The sequence below is a fragment of the Sapajus apella genome, unplaced genomic scaffold (assembly GCF_009761245.1).
Source record: "Sapajus apella isolate SASKATOON/1434 unplaced genomic scaffold, GSC_monkey_1.0 scaffold7, whole genome shotgun sequence".
NCBI classification, from domain to species: Eukaryota; Metazoa; Chordata; class Mammalia; order Primates; family Cebidae; genus Sapajus; species Sapajus apella.
This window is the reverse complement of record NW_022436947.1, coordinates 32,429,041-32,452,371: the sequence shown is the minus strand read 5'-3', so window position 1 is coordinate 32,452,371 and position 23,331 is coordinate 32,429,041. Positions and strand designations below refer to the sequence as shown.

The 23,331-nt window shown below is 38.8% G+C and overlaps 1 protein-coding gene across 47 annotated transcripts in view; it reads right to left on the bottom strand.

The window, feature by feature from the left end:
• The window catches only part of NRCAM (neuronal cell adhesion molecule), a 315,121-nt gene that overhangs the window by 260,677 nt on the left and 31,113 nt on the right, over positions 1–23,331 (bottom strand). The window lies entirely within an intron of this gene.

The window sequence follows — 23,331 nt, the reverse complement described above, 5'->3', positions numbered from 1 at the left end:
GTGGTTTTAATGTGAGGCCAAGAACTACTGATCTAATATATAATGAATCTTTCCAAATTTAAATTGATGTGATTGATATAAAACTAATAAGGGAACATTTTAAAATAAGTGATTTTACCATTTTCAACTACAAATAATAACAGATTTCTTTTCTTTATTAAAAAAAAAAAACAACAAAAAACCTACCACCCATCAAAGAAATTTAGAAATGTCCTTTAATGATTTGTAATAATTCATTAATCTAATTTTTAAAAGCCTATTATGTACTAGGTACTATGCTAGGTAGCACATAGATCATATGTATATATGGAATTGACATTTTTAAGAGCCCAACATTCTCTTAAATGAATTTAAACTAGATGAAATCCATAAACTGTTGATTTGTCTAGGAAAAACTAAACACAGAAAATGTAAGAATGAACCTGTTGTGGTCCTATTTGGCGATCACGGATTCTCTATGACTGCCATTCAAATCCAGGGGGTTTTGCTCTGTTTGCCAAGCTGCTGAGCTGGGCACAGGCTTTTTAGAAAGAATGTGAGAAAAGCTGTCCCGGAAAATTGGAAGCTTCCTGCCAGAAGGCACCATCCTCCCCTCCTGACATATGAGGTTCTATGCCAGTGTCTTCACATACAGATATGACAGCCTCATATCCACAATAAAATAGCCAAGGCCTCTTATTAGGGAAAATTAATATTCAATATTAGCTCACATATGTCTTTACTCTGTTACTAATAAGAAACCTTGAACATAATTAGTGTTGGCTTTGAATGGAGTTTGGAACTGCACCCAGCTGGAAAGGGGCCATGGAGAATTGGGTTTCACTCCTTACCAAGCTGAGCACTCCCTGAAAGGGATTAGAAGGGAAAGAAATGGAGCTGACCCTCATTCAGAAAGAAATGCCCTCCCTTAATTCACTGGGATGACTGTGGAGGTGGGGCGGGTAGGAGGAGAACTGGGACTGTCACCCTCCTCAATTCCATGTCTCCTCCTATCTCCATAAGGCACTACAAAATGAAATTAGGTGAATAGAGCACGTGGGCTGAGGAATGAGGGGTGTGACATATTCAGGGGTGCTTGTGTGAGGCAAGGTGCAAAACACCTGCCTAGAAAGAGAAGGTGGCTAGGGAGTCTCACATGGCCCCCGTGGAGTGAGACTAGCTTTCATCAGAGGATGGAGGCCAGGCAGGAATTCAAGGTTAGAATCAATGCATGCAGAGTATAAAGAGAAATGTAAATTGTAAAAATGTAGGATTTCCAGACTGCTAATCACTATCACCGCCTCGGCTAAAACAAAACAACAATGAATGTTTTTTTCTAAATAGAAATGGATGACATATTTTACATCCTGCATAGGAAAGAAAGTAAGGCCATCTGGCAACTTTCAATAACCAGCTCAATGCATTGTACCGCCCCCTTCTATGAACAGCCTGCAACAGCCACACTCACACTAAAATGTGAAGCTTCTGACACTTCCTTCCCAAACTTCCCCATCTGTTCTGACATCCCCTGTTGACCTCTCTCCAGAGCCTCTTTAGATCTCTCTCTGGGTCACTCTTCAATTCCATCTTCACCCCTGGTGCCATCTCTCACATCATCATCCCAGTCTCCAGGCACGAGGCCTGAGGACAGGTCCCTCCTTCTTCCTGATGCCCAGCTCAGGGGTCCAAGAACCCATTTTGGGGGAGGAGGAGCATGATGCTTCCCCGACCACTGCATTGTTCTAGTGGTTTCAACATCATCTTATACGTAACTTGTAACAGATCCTTATTTCAGTGGTGAGAAATTAAAATTTGGCAAAATTTCCTCTGGCAAAAAAACCTCACACCCCATAGAAGCTATGAACAAAGGTTATGTTTACCTTGTTAGATAAAATAATATGCATAGAGTTTTGGAGGATACCTATATTCTAACGCTATCTATATCATAATTTCTAGTTCTCACTACTAAACTCTAAACAAAAATTATGTTTTGCCTATCATACCTTTCTTTTTAGAAGGTTGTATTTGAATGACTGATTTCCCACTAAATCAAGCCAAATATGTGTCTCACCTTTGACTTATTCCTGCCATTGCCTTGGGTTTGTTTTTAAATCATTACAAAAAGAAGAACCCTGAGCTATTAAAAACTATTGGCATACTCAGCAAATAGTCCCTGACTCAAGAGACTCTCAAATCCAAATTCTTCATTGTATTTTAGCACAACTGCCACAACTGTGCAGACCTTGAATTTTCAAGTTAAAAAACTTATTAAAGTACAGATAGAAAAATATAGGCCCATATTGAACAGCCCTTAATTGTTAGTCTATTTCCTTATAATTCTAGTCACTATGACTGTATTTCACCCAATTTCTTATTGAGAAAAGCCTTGTTACAGTGGTTGCAGTGTGAATTGATACTTATCCCACAAACCTTTACAACATTACAAGCCATTTCATAAAAATACTGGGGGATAATTTTATTGGAGAAGAGATGAAGGCGAAATGTGAGAGTGCTCTTTAAATTTGATAAGTTTCTGGGAGTACAGGGGTTGGCAGTCCTCACTGTACATGAAACTCCCTGGGGCACTTTCAGAAACAGTTCTGATGCTTGGGCCCCAATCCCAGGGATTTAATTGGTCTGGGGTAGGGACTGGGCCTTGATCAATTTTAAAAAAATTGTTTTTATTATACTTTAAGTTCTTGCGTACATGTGAAGAAGCAATATCGTGAAAATGGCCCTACTGCCCAAAGTAATTTATAGACTCAATGCTATCCCCATCAAGCTACCATTGATCTTCTTCACAGAACTGGAAAAAACTACCTTAAACTTCGTATGGAACCAAAAAAGAACCCGCAGAGCCAAGACAATCCAAAGCCTTGATCAATTTTTAAAGCTCAATCTGATGTGTGTTAGAGGTAAAACTTCCCTGAAGGTAGATTTTACTTCAGTAGAGTACTAAGAACTTTGTAAGAAGAGCTGTCCAAGGGCAGAACAAGTCACCTTGTGAGGGCCAAGTCCTTTGCCATAGCACGTATGGATGGACGGTCTATATGCCTGAGCTCCTATCAGGGATAGTGGAGGAAGTGGTCCAGAATTGGGCAGTTCAGACCCCTGAAATGGATTTTTTCTATACTGATTCTACCTTGGGTAAGTATTTAAGGTAAAACAAGCAATGAAGAATGCCTCGTTTTCTATGTCATCCTTGAAACAAAATAGTTTCTATAACATCTTTCATATCATCCCCATAAAACTTGTTAATTTGCACATAAAATCAAGTACAAAGTTTTGTTCCATTTTCAGTATTACTCTATTTTTTTTAAAAAAACTTTCCTTCTACAATTAATTGATTATATTCTAATTGTTGATACTTTTTTCCAACTTTCCACTACTTCAGCTTGTGAAAGTCCTTTTTAAATCAGTTGGCATTTATTTTTTCTTCAATTCGTAAAATTAATTCCACATCCCAAATGTTCTGTGAAATGTTATTAATATAGAACTACCTGTGGCTTTTTCTCCAACTATCTTTTCTTTTCTTCTTAAGCACTAACATGAAAATTTCCTCTAACCTTTTCTGGGAGATAAATTTTGGCTCCAATTTAAACGATGATACCCTTGAGGGCTTTTTTCTCTCAATTTTAAACACTTGCAGAAGTCAACAGAATAAAAACGAAAAGATCTCTCAGTGTATCTATCATTAGGTTGGGATTTTTGAAGTTTTGCTTTTTGTTGTTTCTTTATAACTGGGCTGATGTTAATACTATATGCTATTTTACGACTTACTTTTTAAATGTTCCAACATGTGTTGAGATTGTTCCATATCAGTACATGTGGGCCTAGATCTTTTAACAGCCACATAGTATGGCTGTACCTGTTTTGTAACCATTCCGCTGACAGTCCATTGTTGACAGATACTTAAGTTGACCCATTTTCTTTAAGGAAACAAAACTACAATGAACAATCTTGTAAATATGTTTATGTATACACAGATCCCTCAAAATCGAATTTTTGGCTCGATGATTATTTACATTTTAAATTTTGATTATGAAAAATCAGTTGGCCTCCAAAAAGTGTATCATGATTTATACATTCATAAATCCGTAAGAAAACTGTTTCTCTGCCTTGCTGCTGACACTACATACCATCGATTTTCATTTTTCTAATCTCAAAGGCAAAAGAAACAACTGAGTCTTGCCAAAGATTACAGTACAAGCCAAAGCATAAACAACTTTCTAGATTGTTATTAAATGTTATTTAAAAAAATGATGAAGCTAAACTACCACAACAGATGTCTGAAAGTTACACCCAAGCCTGACATTTTGCTCAGATTCCAAGATTCTGTGAGACCTTTGCAGTAACTCCTTCCTCTTTTTTCCCCTCATAATTATTTTTTATCATGTTTTTAATGTTTTTTATTGATATATAAAACTTTATATATTTATACTGTACAATATTATGTTTTGAAATATATATGCATTGTGGCATGGCTAAATCAAGCTAATAAACATATGTATTACCTCACATGTTTATCATTTTTATGGTAAGAATGCTTAAAACCCATTCTCTTAGCATTTTTCAAGAACACAGTATGTTGTTAATAACGATAGTCATCATGTTTTCTAATAGATCTCTTGAACTTATTCCTCCTAACTTGTTTTGTATCCTTTGACCAACATCCCCCCAACACACTCCCTTCCCACCACCCCAGCCCCTGGTAACCACCATTCTACTCTCCATTTCTATGAAATCAACTTTTTAAAGATTCTACATGAAAGTAAGATCATGTGATATTTGTCTTTCTGTGCCTGGCTTATTTCACTAAACATAATGTCCTCCAGGTTCAACCATGTTGTTGTGAATGATAGGATCTTACTCTTTTTATGGCTGTATAGTATTCCATTTTATATACAGACTGCATTTTCTTTAACCATTCATCCGTAGATGAACACTTAGGTTGATTCCATATCTTGGCTATTGTGCTGCTATGAATACAGGAGTTCAGATATCTCAATATACTGACTTCATTTATTTTGGATATATGCCCAGTTGGATTGTTTGATCATATGGTAGTTCTATTTTTAATTTTCTGAGGAGCCACAATACTACTTTCCAAAATAGCTGTACTAGTTTACATTCTCAACAACAGTGTACAAGTGTTCTCTTTTCTCCACATCCCTGCCAATACTTCATACCTTTAATCTTTTTGGTAACAGTCATTCCAACAGATGTGAGATGACATCTCACTGTGATTTTAATATTCATTTTCCTGATGATTAATATGTTGAGCACTTTTTCACATATCTATTGGCCATTTCTATGTGTTCTTCTGAAAAATGCCTATTCAGGTGCTTTGCCCATTTTTTTACTTGGGCTGTTTTCTTGATATTGAGTTGTTTCAGTTCCTTATATATTTTGGATATTAATTATTTATCAAATGTATGGTTTGCCAATATTTTCTCCCATTCCAAATAATCCTTTCCTCTTTATAAATTCTTATCACCAAAGCCTTTGAAACACAACTCAGACAACTCAAAACTCACCTCGTCCAGGAAGCCTTGATTAATTACCTTGATCTCACACATTTTTATTCTTCCTTTACTCTGATCCTTCAAAACATATGTATTTGGTCTAAACTGGCTTTTAGATTTCCCTTTGTATCTCCACCAATACCAGTAAGACAGGAATACAGGGGACAACCCACAGACATCAATAAATATTTATTGAGCATTTATTATATTTAGTTATCCAGCCAATATTAATTTATTTGGTGCTGTATTGAGTCCAATTTTTCTGCTTTCCCAGGTTTGCCTGCCCCTGACCGCATTGTTCCTCTGGCTGCTTGCTCAGTGCAAAGTCCCTGCCATAGCCACCATCTTCTCTCCCAACAACATCAGCTGTCTCAGCCTCTCTGTAGCTGATGGCTCAACTCAGCCTCTGTCGTGTCCACACTGCAGCATGAGCTATAGCCCTGTACCTTCATCCCATGTAACTGTTATGACAGAGTCTCTGGCTTCTTGAACCTCTTCTAGATTCCAACAAAGCACCCTGCTGTGGGGTATAGGATCTGGCTTCCCCAGAGACTGACCAGACGGTCACGGTAACAAAACCTAAAACAGGAACTTAAAACTTAATGGGTTAACCTTGACCAATAAGAGACAGAAGACAAGAAGGAACTAAAAGATCAATTTCTTGCCATTCCGTCTTGTGAAAGATTATTGCAAGGTACAGTGATCCCAAAGACCTCTCTGCAAGACAGTGTGTGTCATGAGGCAACTAGCTGTGTTTCCTTGAGAAGCTTTGGACAGCTTGGGAAAGTACTGTCATGTATTATACTTGTCTGGCGTCTCCTGTTCCCTCACTATTTTTGTCCTGGAATTCCATCTCCTCATAAAGCCTTCTCAAGTGAGCTCAGATTCTGTTTTCTAGGGAACTGAGGCTAAGACAATTATCTACATAAACTCTCCACTCTACATTAGACTAGCCCTGAGAAAGGGTACAAAGAGGTATAAAAGAAATGAATCCTGTCCACAACAACCTCACAATCTAACTGGGGAGGCCAGACTCTCCCCGTGTAACAATAAGCGAAAAAGACAAAGAAATGAATGAATGTAATCAGAGGGCAAATTGTGCAGAGGTTTAGCAAATGGGAACCATTTGATACTACTCTGTGTACAGGGCCCAGAATAAATACAAAAAGTATTCACAGAGAAGAGAAAGACCATCAAGTCTCACCAGATCAGACGGCTAGGGAAGAGAGGCTTAAAGAAAGGCTGGGCAGACAAAGAAGTGGGGAAGACTTCAGGGAGTGTGTTCCCTGGAGAAAAGTCACCTTGGAGAAGCCAGCACAGCCACAACGGTGGGTGTAGTAAGCAGAAGCAGGGAGAGGCAGAAGGACAATGGGCTTCCCTGAGCAGAGGGGCTTGCTGGGGAGCAGCAGGGCGAGTCCAGTGTTCATAGCAGAAGACTGTGGAAGCATGACAGAGGGGTTTTGAGATGAACGGCATTTGCTACTCCTCATAGTACCACAGAAGAGATGAAAAAGAAAAAACACTCCATTTCTTGGGAGGTTGCAGTATAATATTCCCAGCTTCTCCCATGCCCTTCATCACACCTGTTGAGCCATGAGCACGAGGAGTCTGGAAGAAGAAACTAGGTTGTCTTGGCCCTGAGCCTTCAGCTCTCTCTTTAGTATCTGCCATCTGGCAACGAGGGTGCCTTTCCTCGGCAGGCCTGCCTGTGTGAGCAACAGCCTGTGGTGGGACCTTGAGGGTGACAATGTCTAATGGAGAAGGAGGTTACCAGGAAGCCCTTGGGGCCACACATCTAATCACTTCCCCAGTCAGCCTGAACTGTAATTAAGTTGGCACTTCTCCTTCAATTTGTTTTTTGCATTGTCTTTCTCAAATGGCGCACACTGGGGAGGGAGACAGGAACATTATTTAAAGACTTCCTAAAACATCAAAAGGGGGCTTAGATCTGATACAATGAGAAATGGGCAAGGCAGGAAAGAAGCATGATAAAAAGAGATAATAAATGCTTCTTGATTAAATGGTTGCCCTACATCCTAATTTCCACTCATAAAAAGGAGAAGGAAGGCTGGGTGCAGTGGCTCATGCCTGTAATCCCAGCACTTTTGGAGTCCGAGGTGGGTAGATCTCCTGAGGACAGGAGTTCAAAACCAGCCTGGCCAACATGGAAAAACCCCATCTCTACTAAAACTACAAAAAATTAGCTGGGATTGGTAGCAGGCGCCTGTAATCCCAGCTACTTGGGAGGCTGAGGCAGGATAATTGCTTGAACCCAGGAGGTGGAAGTTGTAGTGAGCCAAGATCACATCATCGCACTCCAGCCTGGGCAACAAGAGCACAACTCTGTCTCAAAAAACAAAAACAAACAAATAAACAAAAAGGAGATGAGAGGGCTCTGTGGCTTCCACATGGCTGCTCTTACGTAGTTCTTTTTACCCTCCAGTGTTTTTCGCAGTGGCCCTCTCTGGCTGTATTTCTGTCATGAAATTCCCTTTTCCTCTGAGAGATGCTGCAAACATTTCAGAAACATTTCCCTTGGTTCTTCCAGTCCAGAAGAATGACTCTTCCATGATAGAACAGGGCCAGCTGCTCATGTCAGCCCATCCCTCCAAACCAGCATGACTAAGACATTCATCTTCATGGAGCAAGAATAACTACAGGAGATTTGAATGCTGCATTTGCTTTAAATAAAACTGCAGATGCAATTCCAGGAGTAGGCTAGAGACAGCAGAAAAACGGCACATTTCTTTTATAGTACCATAGTGTCTATTTTAATCAGGATATTACAGATGTTTTGAGACATTCCAGCAAGATTGACATGGTTGACAATGCTAGACAGAATTGCCTCACAGGGGAAAAAGAGGAAAAGATTAAACCACAGGCATGTGGAAAAGGAACCTGCTTTGTCAGAACTATGCTTTGTCATCACTGCTGAGATCAGAGAGCTGTTTCTATGGCAGCAGGCAACACGTTCTGGCCAGGAGACAATCATGTAGGGATTTTTAATTTCATTTGATGTCGAACTGTCTACTACTTTGGGAAAGAGACAAATAATAATAATAAAGTCTCCCTTAACTAGACAGATTCATACCCCCAAGGAAAACCTTGGGTATTTATAGCATGTTTTTCAAGATTTGAATTTTACGTCTGGATAGTTGAAGGCATGGAACCTTCTCAAACAAGGCAGAACGAAACCAGTAAAAATGAAAGCAAACTCGGATGAAATTTCAGTCACTGCAGAGCAGTTCACACACACTGTTAATTACTATTGCCAATCATAATTAAGAGAGGTTTCTCCTGGATCTTACTAGCCCTGCTATCAAACAGCACCTACTCTTGCAAAACATTGGAAGAGGTTGTCATTTATCACAGGCCCCTCCCATTTCAGCTCCATGCTGTTCATTTCCCTGAGCAATTAACTGACAACATTACAAACACATATTCTCCAGAGAAATTCCTAGTTTGGGAATACCACTTTTCAGATGTTGCTACTGTTGTCACTGACCATTTATTTCAATGTTTTCCATCTTCCCTTAAAGGGTAAGTGATGGCGGGTGCTGTGGCTCTTGCCTGTAATCCCAGTGCTTTGGGAGGGAAGGCCAGTGGGTCACAAGGTCAGGAGTTGAGACCAGCCTGGCCAATATGGTGAAACCCCGTCTTAACTAAAAATACAAAAAAATGACCCGGATATGGTGGCACATGCCTGTAATCCCAGGTACTCAGGAGGCTGAGGCAGGAGAATCACTTGAACATGGGAGGCGGAGGCTGCAGTAAGCTGAGATCGCGCCACTGCACTCCAGCCTGGGTAACAGAGCAAGACTCCGTCTCAAAAAAAAAAGAGTAAGTAATTGAATGTCTCATCATTCTCTGTTTTTGTAACAAAGCACACTTTCCTGAATTTGATCAAAGCACACTTTCCTGAATTTGATCAAATAATACTGGTGGCTCCTAAGGATCCTTTAAGCTAACAGTCAACAGTAGCCTATTATAATTGCTATGAAGATGTCTTAGTTTGTTCTATGTTGTTATAGAAGAAAACTTGAGACTGGGTAATTTATAGTGAACAAAAATGTATTAGCTCACAATTTTGGAGACTGAGAAGTCCAGTATCAAGGTGACAGCATCTGGTGACGACCTTCTAGTTGCATCATCCCGTGGCAAAAGGCAAAAGGACAAGAGAGAACAAGAAGGAGACAGGGAAGGGGGCCAAAGCATCCTTTTATAACAGCAACAATCCTACCTGAGGGTGGAGCCCTTGTGGCCTCATCATCTCTCAACAGTCCCACCTCTTAATATGTTACAAAGGCAATTAAATTGCAACATGAATTTTGGAGGAGACAAACACCCTAACCATAGCAAGAGAAAATAAATAATTTTCTGGTAACAAAGGTAAATATTCTCGCAATTTGGGAGTTCCTGTCATAATGGCCAGTATTTTTTTTTTTAATTTAGATATCCAGAACTGAACTTCTAAATCTCTGGACAGTAGGCAGATAGCTCTTCTCTTTCTTTTTTACTCTCTCTCCCTCTCTTTCTGTTTCTTTATTTTTTGTTTTGCAAGTTATAGAGGTGACACTGGTGTTAATACCTGGTTAAACACCACTCACAGATGGTCGCTCATTGCCCATCTTTCTGATACTATGGCAGCCCTTAAGCTGCAGTGAATTAACAATGTGTACACAAAGTGGGCAACAATTTTCAACATCACACACCAAACTGCAACCTTTTAGCCTTTTAGCACTGAAAGTTGCCATCACTAACACTGGGCCAATGGGATGCACTATGACTTAAGCAGAGGAATAAAAGCACCTGGAAGCCCCTCTGCTCTTACATCATGCCCACAGAAGCTACACCTGTGACATGCAGACCAAGCAGTGACTTCCTGATGACCAGCAGAGGTGTGGTCACACAAATCTTTGAGTCATGGCTACCACAGATCTGTATTTCTTTGGTCTTCCCCACAGTCCAAGGCCAGTGGAAAAGGACTTGCTGACTTGTATTTCTGGAGATTCTCTCCAGAAATACACACTATCAAAGCATATTTAATGAAAGACAAGCCCAATCACATTATAACATGCAGAAGAGCATCTTCAGGGACACCAATCATGGCTAGGATCTTTAGACAAATGTTTTCTTGAAGAGCATAATAATAGATGGGACAAGCAATGACATTCTGTCTTAAAGTGGTCAGCACCACAGCCTGCCTGTGAAAGCCACATTGGCCTGACCACACACTGGCTGGGAGGGGAGATGTTTTTTATCTGGTATATATATTACACACATACACACACAAGCACTGAAAGTTGCTATCACTAAGTATATATATTTTCACCCATGTATGAACAACTATTGAGCACTTAAGCACTTAGAAAATACACCACCATCCTCATTTTCAAGTTATAATGCAGGCCAATACTTAACATGATGGATTAAAACTGTTTAATTTCAACATTTTAATATAACTGTGTAGATTTTTTTTCTGGCTTATCTTTCCAGCATAAAACTTTATTTGACCATCAGTGTATAGGCTTTTGAGTAAAAATATTTGTTATTAGATGGCACAAGTCTGATAACATCGTGCCAAGCAAATATTGTGGGGGAAAATAATCTGCTCAAAATTTGAAAAATCAAGTTTTTCAGGAGTGACTCTTCTCTACCCATAACTTCCAGAAATATCCCCTAGTCCTTCTGACATTGAAAGGCACTAATAGGATATATGCATACTTAAGTAGTTTCACTGAAAAAAAGAATAATCACCGTATTAGGGCTTATCACATGTATTTCCTTTCATCGATGTCTGAGTCATTGCTTCATCTTTTCTTTAAGTAAAAGGACTTCCCTCAACCCCATAACTGTTCTTAGAAGATAACGTTAGTATTGTATTCCTACAATATGCTTCTCATCTGGCAGTTAATTTCCCCAGAGAGTACTGCAGACACTTTATTTTCAGATAATCTCCAATTAGCTTCTTCTGTTCTCCTGTACAGCCTCCTTCTCTTAACATATTTCTTAAATCACAGGGAAGAAATATGATTTATATTGCTTTTCATTTACCTCACTCCTTTCCTGTTTACCTGCTTGCTACAGATTTTGCATTTTCATATCCAAAATCCAACATAAAATAAAGCCACATGTTTCATCAAATGTTGCTCTTTCCATCTGAGCTCACTTTGCATTCAGTCTTTTTCTTGATGAGTTTGGCAGGGTATTTTGAGGTATATATTATATGGTACTAACAAACAGGCATGCTTAAGACATACAAGAGTGGGTGCTCACCTAGGTGCTCTCATTTCAAAGACACTTCTTTTCCCTCAAGAAAGTTACACGTCTCCACTTTCATGTCCACACCCAAAACTCCTTTATCCAAGATAAAAACTTTAAACATCAAAACTAGAGATATAGTTTAAAACAGAGAAGGTAAATAATTTAAATTTTCACTAGTGGATTAAAGTTGGATTCTTTTGTGAGAACAAGTTTTGATGTCAGGGTGAGGGTGTCCAGTAGGCCTTAAGTCTCTCCAGGTGCACCTCAGAGAAGAGAAATGAGTATATGTACAAAGGAGAAACTGAGGCCACTGAATACACTTCACTTGGTTTTCCATTTTATGTGCAACCATCATCTTCTAGTTATTCAGTAGCAAGCGAAGAATTTACAAATTTAAGTACTTACAAATATTTTAGTTCCATCATTTGTGTGTGTGTGTGTGTTTATTTTTAATTTTCAAATATTTGAATCTACAAAAGGATATCCCTTCAGAACATCTGTACCCAGTTGAGGAATCTGGGAAAGAGAACAGAAGTGGACTGAAACATGTTGGTCTTATCTTTGTCTGACCTCTATGAATATTTTGATCAATCATCAAAAACACCTTTTAGTGGATATTACTACAGAGATTCTGCTTTTCAGACACACACAAATTTTTGCAGACACTTGATGTCTGATGAGTGTCTCTAAGAAACAATCTGAGACAGACAGACTGGAAAGGTCTTACCAATATATGAATTGCTGATCTTTAAAGTAAAAAAATAGGCAAACAGATTCTTATCCACATTGTTTCTATCCACAAATTTTAAGGAAATCCTGGAGACTTTACAACAGGGGGAGTTTCTCAGCTTGATGGGAAGATAAGGTAACAATTTCCCCATTCACAAAACATCTCCCATCTCCAGGAGTACCCACCGCCCAACTACTCATTTTATACTTACTCTATGTGAATTTACATTGTGACTTGGCATTTTTAGGCATCTGTGGTTCCTACTGGTTTCCTTTGGTCCCCATTGGCTTCCTTTCTAAAGTTTTACTGAATCTCCCAAAGGCTAAAGTAAAAACCTAGTTAATGCGTGGATAACCCAGATGTCTCATGCCCTTAGTTTTACATCCTTTTCATTGCATGACACTGTCTTGGAGCTCGTTAAGGAAGCATCTTTCAAAATCTTGTGTGTGTGAGAGAGAAAACAGTCAGGGAAGGAAGTGTAGAATGGGAACAAATTATTCATGACAAGTATCTCTTGAACATAGTAAGAGCATGTTGGTAGAAAAATAGACTGCCTGATAACTAAAGGTTAATGAAAACCACAACTGTTGGAAGGCAAAGACATAACTTCATTCCCCCACCTTTCCCAAAATAGCATACACAGAAAAGCAACTCTACACAGCCAGTTAAGAAGGATTAATTATGCCTCTACTATGAGTTCAACATTATGGTAAGTGCTTAGAGAAAAAAGGCTGTATGTATGTATGTGTGTGTATAAAATATGTGTAAAACAATATAAAAGAATAATAACCTTATGTTAGATGGAGTGGAATAGGATGAAAGCATTAGGAGAGAAATTAGTGTGAGCTAGATATTATATATTTTGGTTTCATTTGCAAAAACCCATCTTTGTGTATTCATGCTAAAGTATTGCCTACAATATTACACGCCATTTATCAATGTTTACATGTCTCATGATTATATATTCAAATATTCATAATTATTCAATAATTTAGACCATTGCAAAACTAAGTCACCCCCAATGAGAAATGTAATTCAAACTTGTAAACCTACTGAAGATGGACTGAGATAAAGAATGTGAAAGCATTTTGTAGAAGGAAAAGCATCATTCATGAAGCAGTTGTTATAATAATTATTACTATTGTCATTTTAGTAATAAGATTACTTGAGGGAAAAAAGAACACAAAGTTAAAATACAAAATGATGTCAATTCTGTTTGTTTGTTTATTAAATAAAAGAGGCAGTTATTGTTTTCCCTGTATTCCAGATAGAGAACTAAAGCTATTCAATCTACAACTTAAGAAAAATCAATTGTTTGTTTGTTTGTTTGTTTGTTTATTAAATAAAAGAGGCAGGTATTGTTTTCCCTGTATTCCAGATAGGGAACTGAAGCTACTCAATCTACAACTTAAGAAAAATCAATTGAGTAGTAACCACGAACAGAGTAAATCATTTTTCTCTTCAATCATCTTGCATTTCTGACCAACTGAACAGTTTAAGAACTCTGTGGTTCTTGTTCAGGATTTTAGGAGTCTAAGGCTTCTGACCTGCCATGTGGAGATTAACGACATATTTAATTCCGTTTGTCTAACAGCAGGCAAAAGATCTGACTAGCAGAATGACAGTAACCTTTTCCATTAAAACAAAGATATGTTTATGGCATGCCATATACAGTGGGACAGTAGTCAAAACAGTCAGAACAGGTCTATGGGAAGTGGGGATTCCAACGTCCTCCACAGCAATATACATTTCATAGATAACACCTCCTCCAAGAGCCACTTCCTAAGTTCTTAGAGTATCTGTCTCCCTTCTGTCTCTCTTTTCTAAGCTGCAATACCAGTCACACAGCCTCCAAGCTCTATGTTTCGTTCTACGATAAATGTTTCAAATAAATTCCATCATGACTTAATCTTCTAAGCTTAAAATGCTATGTTATAGTAGCTAACATTTACTTAGTGCTATATGCCAGGTAGAGCAGTAAACAGTTTATATGCATTATCTTATTTCATAAACTGCTTTGGGAAGTGGGACTGTTATTACCCCTATTTTTACACATTAAAAAACCAACTGTCAGAGAAACTAAAAAACTTGCTTAAGGTCACCCAGCTTAGTCACTTATTGAATACTCACTGTATCCCTCTGGCCCAAGCTCTTTTGCATGCATGAAATCTTTCAAACAAACTGAGAAGCAGAGAGTATAATATAAAACACACCATCCAGCTTTAACACGTACACTTAAATTGAAAGATACAGGTCATCCTTTAAATAAAGATACATTTTACAGTATAATAGAGTTTCTCAATCCAAAAGAAAACATCAATGGAAGATGAGGACTGAAGTGAACCTACATTCCCACAAGAAAGTCCTACTAAGCACAGTGCCAGGCATTGAGAAGGTACTTAATAAAAGTTCACTGAGAACCAGCCACCAACAGAATGGGAAAAATTTTTGCAATCTACCCATCTGACAAAGGGCTGATATCCAGAATCTACAAAGAACTTAAACAAATTTATAAGAAAAAAGCAACCCCAACAAAAAGTGGGCAAAGGATATGAATAGACAACTCTCAAAAGAAGACATTTATGCAGCCAACAAACATATGGAAAAAAAAGCTCATCATCACTGTCATTTGAGAAATGCAAATTAAAACCACATTGAGATACCATCTGATGCCAGTTAGAATGGCGATCATTAAAAAATCAGGAGACAACAGATGCTGGAGAGAAATACGGATGCTTTTATGCTGTTGGTGAGAGTACAAATTAATTCAACCATTGTGGAAGACAGTGTGGCAATTCCTCAAGGGTCTAGAATTAGAAATACCATTTGACCCAGCAATCCCATTACTGGGTATATACCCAAGTATTCTAAATCATTTATCATAAAGACACATGCACATGTATGTTTATTGCAGCAATGTTCACAATAGCAAAGACTTCGAGCCAACCCAAATGCCCATCAATGATAGACTGGATAAAGAAAATGTGGCACATATACACCATGGAATACTCTGCAGCCATAAAAAAGGAAGAGTTCATATCCTTTGCAGGGACATGGATGAAGCTGGAAACCATCATTTTCAGCAAACGGACACAAGAACAGGAAACCAAACACTGCATGTTCTCACTCATAAGTGGGTGTTGAACAATGAAAACACATGGACACAGGAGGAACATCATACACCGGGGCCTGTCGGAGGTGGGGGGGGTTAGGGGAGGGCGAGCAGAGGCTGGGGGCTAGGGGAGGGATAGCATTAGGAGAAATGCCTAATGTAGATGATGGGCAATGGATACAGCAAACCACCATGGCACATGTATACCTATGTAACAAACCTACACATTCTGTACATGTACCCCAGAACTTAAAGTATAATAAAGAAAAGTAAAAAATAATAATAATAAAAAAATAAAAGTTCACTGAACATGTGAGGGAATGTTTTCTCTTCCTGGGTCCACAAAGGGGCATAGTTTCAAAGGCAAGAACTTCCCAGAGCCATACCTCCACATGTCTCCATCCAGGAGCTTAAAGGTCTTGTTTGACTGTTGCACACACGGCAAAAAAATCAAAGGTCAATCACTCCAGTGGAAGTTTAAAGGAACTCCTTTCATAGGACAGAAAACTTGAATGGGCAGGAATTACTCCCAGGTTAAAAGTCCCCTTCTCTCTCATCAGTGTGGACCATTTCTGGATCTCCTTCCATGACCTTGTGGAAGCTGCTCTCTATTTCTTTCTCCTTTTTTTTCTCTGTCTCCCTAAATAAATCACTTTCTGCAAAACTCTTTGGTGTCTGATATTTATTCAAAACAAATGCACCGTACCCGGCAGGGTCTGCCCTCCCATTCTTGGGTGAGTGAGGGACCAAGGGCCTGGAAGAACACATCCTAGTGGGAGAGCTGAGCCTCCCCAGCATCCCAGAACCCAGTCTCACATGTAGCAGTATTTCGTATCTAAATATGTAAAAGAAGCCAGAGGAGATCATCTGAATAAAAACATCACTTCTCCAATGAGAGGCAATTCAGCTATGTTCTGTCGTGAAAGCGTTACCTTTTCCCACCTGCTCTGACTCCCACCCTCCCTGGCTGCAGTAGGATGGGCCTCTCATTTCAGCCCCCTATCCTAGCCTCCAGCAGCCAAGAGAAGAGGCCATTGCACAGGCTGAGTGCAGGGGAAAGCATCCTGCCTCCTGCCAGGGGAACCTAGGAAGGATATGAAATGGGGCTAAAGACAAAGATTACCTCTGGAGAGAAGGGAGAGGGATATAGTTAAGGATGGGATTTGAGAGCTATTGGTGACTTTCTGCATCTTCACCTAAGTAAAGAAGATGGTGATGTTCATTATGTCCCTCTTCATTTTTCTGCATATATGAAATAATGACATATATACCTAACACAAAGGTCAGAAGTAGCTGAGGGGAGAAAGGATAGTGAGTCAGGAAAGGAAGTAAATGAAAGCATAAGAAAGATGAAAAGTAAGAAAGAAGGGAAAGTGAAGGAGAAAAAGTTAGGTGGATTGGGTAGGAAGGGAGGACTGAGGAAAGAACACAGTCTTCAGCAAGGATCTTTTAACAAAAGTGGAGGTGGGAGCGGAAATCATCTGATTCAGAGAGGAAAGGAAGAGACACATAAAATGAGAAAATTATGAGTGAATGAGGGGATAAAAATAAAAGGTTACTTCAAATGTGACTATTGCTTTGAGCTTGTGTTGAAAGAGAACTTCAGCAGTGGGAACAGAAACAGTTTGACAGATGAGGAAAGTTCCAAAATAGAAAACCAAGAGGCACCTCAGTCGCTGCATGAGTCTATATTCCAGGTAACAGAGATTTATATTAATAGTTTAAGCTCTGAACATTATTTTGGGTGGCAATCGTGCTAAAATATATTACACTTCATGGCCTTCCTAAACAGAATCTGACCTGTTCTCTTCCACTCGGTGTCATCACCAAGAACCTGGGTGATACACTCAGGGGCTATTGCTTGCTGTGTGAGGGCTAGGGCCCCCACTCCCCAGGCTAGAAACACTTAGCTACAGGGAAACCACATAATTGACATATGCTGATATCAGAGAGTTGAAATCCTTTTTCTGGAAGTTATCTTAAAAGTTTGGCCCCACCGAACATAGGGACAAATCCCACATCTAAATCTGTTAATACCACTGTCACCCCCTCTTCTCCATGTGCTTCTCTCTCTCTTCCAAAAGGAAAGCACATATTCCAAATGTGCCCCAGGGCAGTTGTTCTGATGATAATCACACTCACCTCCTTAAGCCCACCGATGGTGGATTATGCACTCACATGAAAGAAAAGAAACATTATCCCTTCACAGCCAGAAATCTTAGGGCTCCAGTGTAGCCCAGCGTTGACCAACCAGTTAGGGCATATCAGGTTTCCTACCAGAAGTAGGGCATCGAAGAGAGCTGGTGAGAAGGGAGTGAGCTGGAAATTGGCCCTTCAGCCCCACTTGGTCTTCCTGGTGAAATCACTGAGAGGGTAGCCATTCTGTTTACTAAGAAAGATGAGGTGTTGGAAAAACTGCTTGTGTGGTGGCTTCCTGGAAGCCGTGGAGAGGGGGAAGTGGGTCAGAGAGAGGTATGACTGGTGTCTCAAACTGACAATTACAGTGCATCAACTAATCATCTGAATAAATACATATTGCCTGATGTGTTGCCCATCAGGCAAGAAAGGAAAAATGTGTAGAAGCAGAAAGGGGCCCTTTAAACAACATGTTAAAACATGTCATTTTCAGACTTAATAGTTTTTGTCAGTGGGATTTACACTATTGTTCCTGATTTTTTAAACTGAATGTAGGTTAGTCCTATCTATACCTAGAGAGCAATGCTTCTCAAAGGTGTCTGAGCGAATAGTCATTTCATTGAAATTGAACATGATGTATCCCATCATGAAAATATCTGTGGGGCAAGAATGCGTCTTTAAAACATGCAGAATTATTAAATCCCAAATCTGTATGTTATTTTTGAGTAGCAATATGACTATAGCTATATGAGGCTAGAGTATATATGAAATATGAATTACATTAGTGCATTAGTTTCAATTCATCTGCAGCCTTTCTCAAGCAGGATTCCACTTACCTCTGAGAGAATTAAGCTCTGGGGAAAATTATTTGCATGATTATTTTCTCAATTCTCTCAAGAATAGTACATAACTAGTGCATAGATTAAAAGTTAATTCATTATATTCAATTAATGCCTTAGGACATTATAGTTCAGTAAAGTCTTCCCCCAACCCCTCAATTTCATGGAAACTTTTTGTAAGCATGTGCACATGAGCAATTTTCTGGGCTGAGATGTCATAGCTTTCATCAGATTTTTTTTTAAAGATTATGACACTATAACTTAAGAATCACATTACTAGAATATTAGAAAGATTATAAGAAAATCTGATGGTAATGGAAGAGAATAGCAGCCACCAAAACACACAAAACTATCATATTGACCTGTCTGGCTCTGCAGACGATATTGACAAGTCATGTGTTGTTAATATTATCATGACAGATTAACTGTTGACACTGTACATTGTCTAGGGGCATCGTGAACAGAAATGGCTGGAGAGTACATGGTTCACACATCAGACATAAGTCCAATTACTAAGGAAAGCCTCAGAGACTTCCCCTCAAGAGGACTCTGCATTCTGTCACTGTTACTATTGCTTCTGGCTTTGTTTTAAGTCTAGAGCAACTTGTCTAAACTGCTGTCTCATTTATGAAAAAGGAATTTTTTTAATGTGTATCACAAAAAGATGATACTAACGCATTAATTATTTTACAAAATGAATTCAGATATTCAAAAGAGTACAGTGAATGACTCCAGGCATGCCTGAAGCAGGGCTGATTATGTCTGTGTGACTAAGAAAATAGCGACATCTCTGTCATCAGAACTAGACATGAAGCAGAATGTGGTTATGTGTCTAATTTTATGTTCATTTATGAGCTGCAGCTACACAACTCTTTCGCATATTAGCGTTTCTTATAAATGTATATGCACCCCTCTTCCCCAAAACTCTAGATGTTGTGTGGAGACAATAAAACATACCTTCTTTACTACTGTGCTCTAGGCACAAGGCTTAAATAGAGTGAGCACTTGATACTTGCCCTTTAATTGTCCAAAATAACTAGTTAAACAAATGCCTTCGTAATTCATAAAGCATTCAAATGCATGATACCCATAGGGAAATCCATTTTATTCTGACCAGATGAAGCCTGCACCATTCTTCTTTCTCTGAGCAGAAGCCTCATTCAGGGTAAGGCTGAAGCCCAACCCCTTATAAAACAAGAAGGTCTAAGATGGGGGTGAAAAGCCAGCTACATTGATCAGAGGAGGCCCTGACTTCTTTTCCCCATCAAAAGATTAAGACCACCTGTCATTTGGCCTGAACAAAGGGCATACAAGCACATCTTATTAAACAAGCAAAACATGTAATTATTGCCACAATCCAAAATAAATACTTTGGTATTATTTGCAGTTTTTAAAATATCTCTAAAACCAGGCTTCAAAGGTCATAAATATTGAATGAAGTGGGTTGGCAACAACGTGCAAAACGCTATGTGAGACGTTCAGATGATACATGCGTCCTGCTTACAGCTGGCAGTTCACTATTCCCCGAACAACGCTTTCATCATCTTAGTTATTTAAACAAAGTCTGTCATTGCTCTCCATTGTGCAGTGGGGTACCCACTTTTGACTAAGGAAGTTTGTCACAATTTGATCCACTTTACTCATCCAATCCACTTCACCATATTCCAGCACCGAAGCTCTGCTCCACTCAAGCCAGTATTCCTTACTGTTCCCCAAACACATCTTTCCTCTAGAATTCCCTCTCTCTAGGTTCCTCACTCCAAATCCTAGGGCACCTGAAGGCCCATCTCCATTTCTTTTTCTTCCACGAAGGCTTCTCAACCCTTGCCACCTCCAGGGATTACTCCCTTCCCCAAAGACCCATGGCACGCATAGTCTCTTCTCCCAAACCTAAGGCTTAATGAATGAACAACACAGGCAGATATAATTGTTTCCGGTGTGCTAGTCCTCGCTCCTCAACTGCATGAGTTCCTAGAAAGCGAACACTCCCTGTGCCTCGGACAAGGCAGCTGTAATTGAATAAATAATAGATAAATTGCCTCACACATGTTTTTACTGACCAAAAACATGTATTCTTGAGTTTAGTGGTTTTCAAACTTGAGCTTGGATCAGAATCACCTGGAGGGCTTGCTTAAAGCAGATTGCTGGGTGCCCCCTCCAGAATTTTTGATTCGGTAAGTCTGGGATAGGGCCTAAGAATTTGCGAGACTACTAAGTTCCCAGATGATGCAGATGGTGCTGGTTTGGGGGCCACATTTGAGAACTTCTAGTATGACTCACTCAGTTGAGCAGAAGACTCTAAGTAGCAGGAAAAAGAATACAGTATAAAATACTGGGAAAAGCACAGGGCAGGAAGACAGAAGAATTAGCTTCTTGGCTTGTCCTCTTACTAGCCACCACCTGGCCTTGGCAAGTCATAGTTTTAGTTTACTTTCTCATGTGTAAAGTTAGGACAATACTGTCTACCAAACTGCCTAAGATTGTTGTCAGAATCCAGTGGGATCAAATGAGATTAATAAGGAGCAAATATATGTGGAAGCAACTTGTAAGTTACTTTACAAATGTGCCTGGCACATTACAGGTGTTTCATAAATATTTATTGAATTTAATTATTGTTCCGCCCAACATTTCAATTTTAAGTTTCCTGAGACATAGATTTGTTCTTCAGTACAATTCCACTGGTTGGAGAGATACTTTTATGAAGATAACCAATAACAAGTACCACCAATTTTACCTTTAAGAAAAAGGAATTTATTTATCATGTTACCATGCTTACTTCACTAAAAATAGCTAAACTCTACCGTATTCTCTGCTTACATATAAGTACTTCAGAAAAGAGATCAGAACCTTGAAATCCTTTACTCAAAAGCAAGAGATAATCATTGATACAAAAATCTTGCCAATTCTTTGTCTAGAAATTATTGGCTGGCAAATGAAAGTGATTTTTTTTTTAAAGTAAAGAGCAAATCTGAGAAACCCTATCAAATACAGTTATTTCAATCTTGCTCTTGATTCATTGTCCTTAACTATTTTACTGCTGTATCTTATTTTATTTGAGTGATTAATCATCAATCAAATTTCAAGGCTCCCCTGTGGCCTCATAACCTGCCAATTAGGAAAATGAAATGACTCCTTTGCCACAGCTAAGATCCATGACCTTCCAAAGTATGTATAATAAAAAGGGGCCATGGGTCATTAATGACAAATGGGCTTTGTGATGGATGACTAAAACCAGAGAAAGGACAAGATACAGCAAAAGGAGAAGCATTTTAGAACTTCATAGAAATAGAATACAAATATCTAGAAATATCTTCACTGGCATTAGTCATAACAGCATGCTATTCATTATATTATACATACAAAAACCATTCATAGTTTTTCTACACACTGTTGAAAAAAGAAAAAGTGGCCTTTCAGTATATTTTTGGCTAAAAAAATAAAAATAAAAAAAACACAGCTAGCAAAATTAATTAAATATCCCATATCAGTTATGTCTAAATATATTAATGAAAGTATATAGATGCTGGCATTTTTGCCCTCTTTTTTCCTCCACGATACATATTTTAACATTCTGATGAAGAGGAAAAGCAAGTAGACCAACCTGCTGCCTCAAGGAGTAGAGAGCCAGGGCTTTGCACAAGTGACCTTTCAACTTGTGAGAAGACTACATGTTCCTGTGAATAAACTTACAGACACTGCAAATCACACGATGCTGAGATCCTTGGACAAAAGGAAGGCAGAAGAGAAGAAAGGGCAAGAGAAATTGCAAATGAGACAGAACCAAGCAGCATGGTCATTACGTGCTATGGCAGGCCTAACAGAGAAGGGTCCCTTCGGATGGCAAATTTTTAATACACCAAAAATAAAAGCTTTTACAGAAATTGTCCTTGGTATCAATGTAAGTAGCTTCATGAAATTCAATAACTATGTTTAAAATAAGATGGGGCTCCACTTCTTTCAGATTTTGAAATTTGTAATACTCTTTCTTTTTCTCCAATCTTACTTTGTTGCACCTATTTTCAGTTCCTGTTTGTTTGGCAGAAGAGTGAAGACAGTTATTGATTGGAGGGCAAAATCCACAATACTTGGTAAAGACAAGAAATGAAAAAATTTTTTAATTTTGACATACCTTTGTGACATAACATTTTCTTTTCTTTTTTTAAAAAGGCTTCCAAGGATTGTCAAGGGTCTCATTTCTCTAGACCACAAAGAGAAAACTAAGTAAAACCCGCGCAAGTTGTTTTGTTCAGAGGGTGCGGTGAAATATATGTTATGTTCTATGTATGTTCTCAATTAACAACATTTAATTTTAAAAAATTTAAATCGCAAAACAAAACCAAGAGTCAGTGTGAAAGAATGTCTTCTTTACACTGGATTTTGAACTGGACTTTTTCTTTTTTCTTTTTTTTTTTTTTTTTGACAGAGTCTCACTCCATCACCCAGGCTGGAGTGCAATGGCATGATCTCAGATCACTGCAACCTCCACCTCCTGAGTTCAAGTAATTCTTCTGCCTCAGCCTCCTGAGTAGCTGGGATTACAGATGCCCACCACCACACCTGGCTAATTTTTGTTTTTTTAGTAGAGACCATATTGGCAAGGCTGCTCTCAAACTCCTGACCTCAGATGATCCACCTGCCTCAGCCTCCCAAAGTGTTGGGATTACAGGAATGAACCATCACACCCAACCTGAATGTTTCTTTTTTTCTTTTTCTTTTTTTTTTCACTTTTTTTTTTTTTTTTTTTTT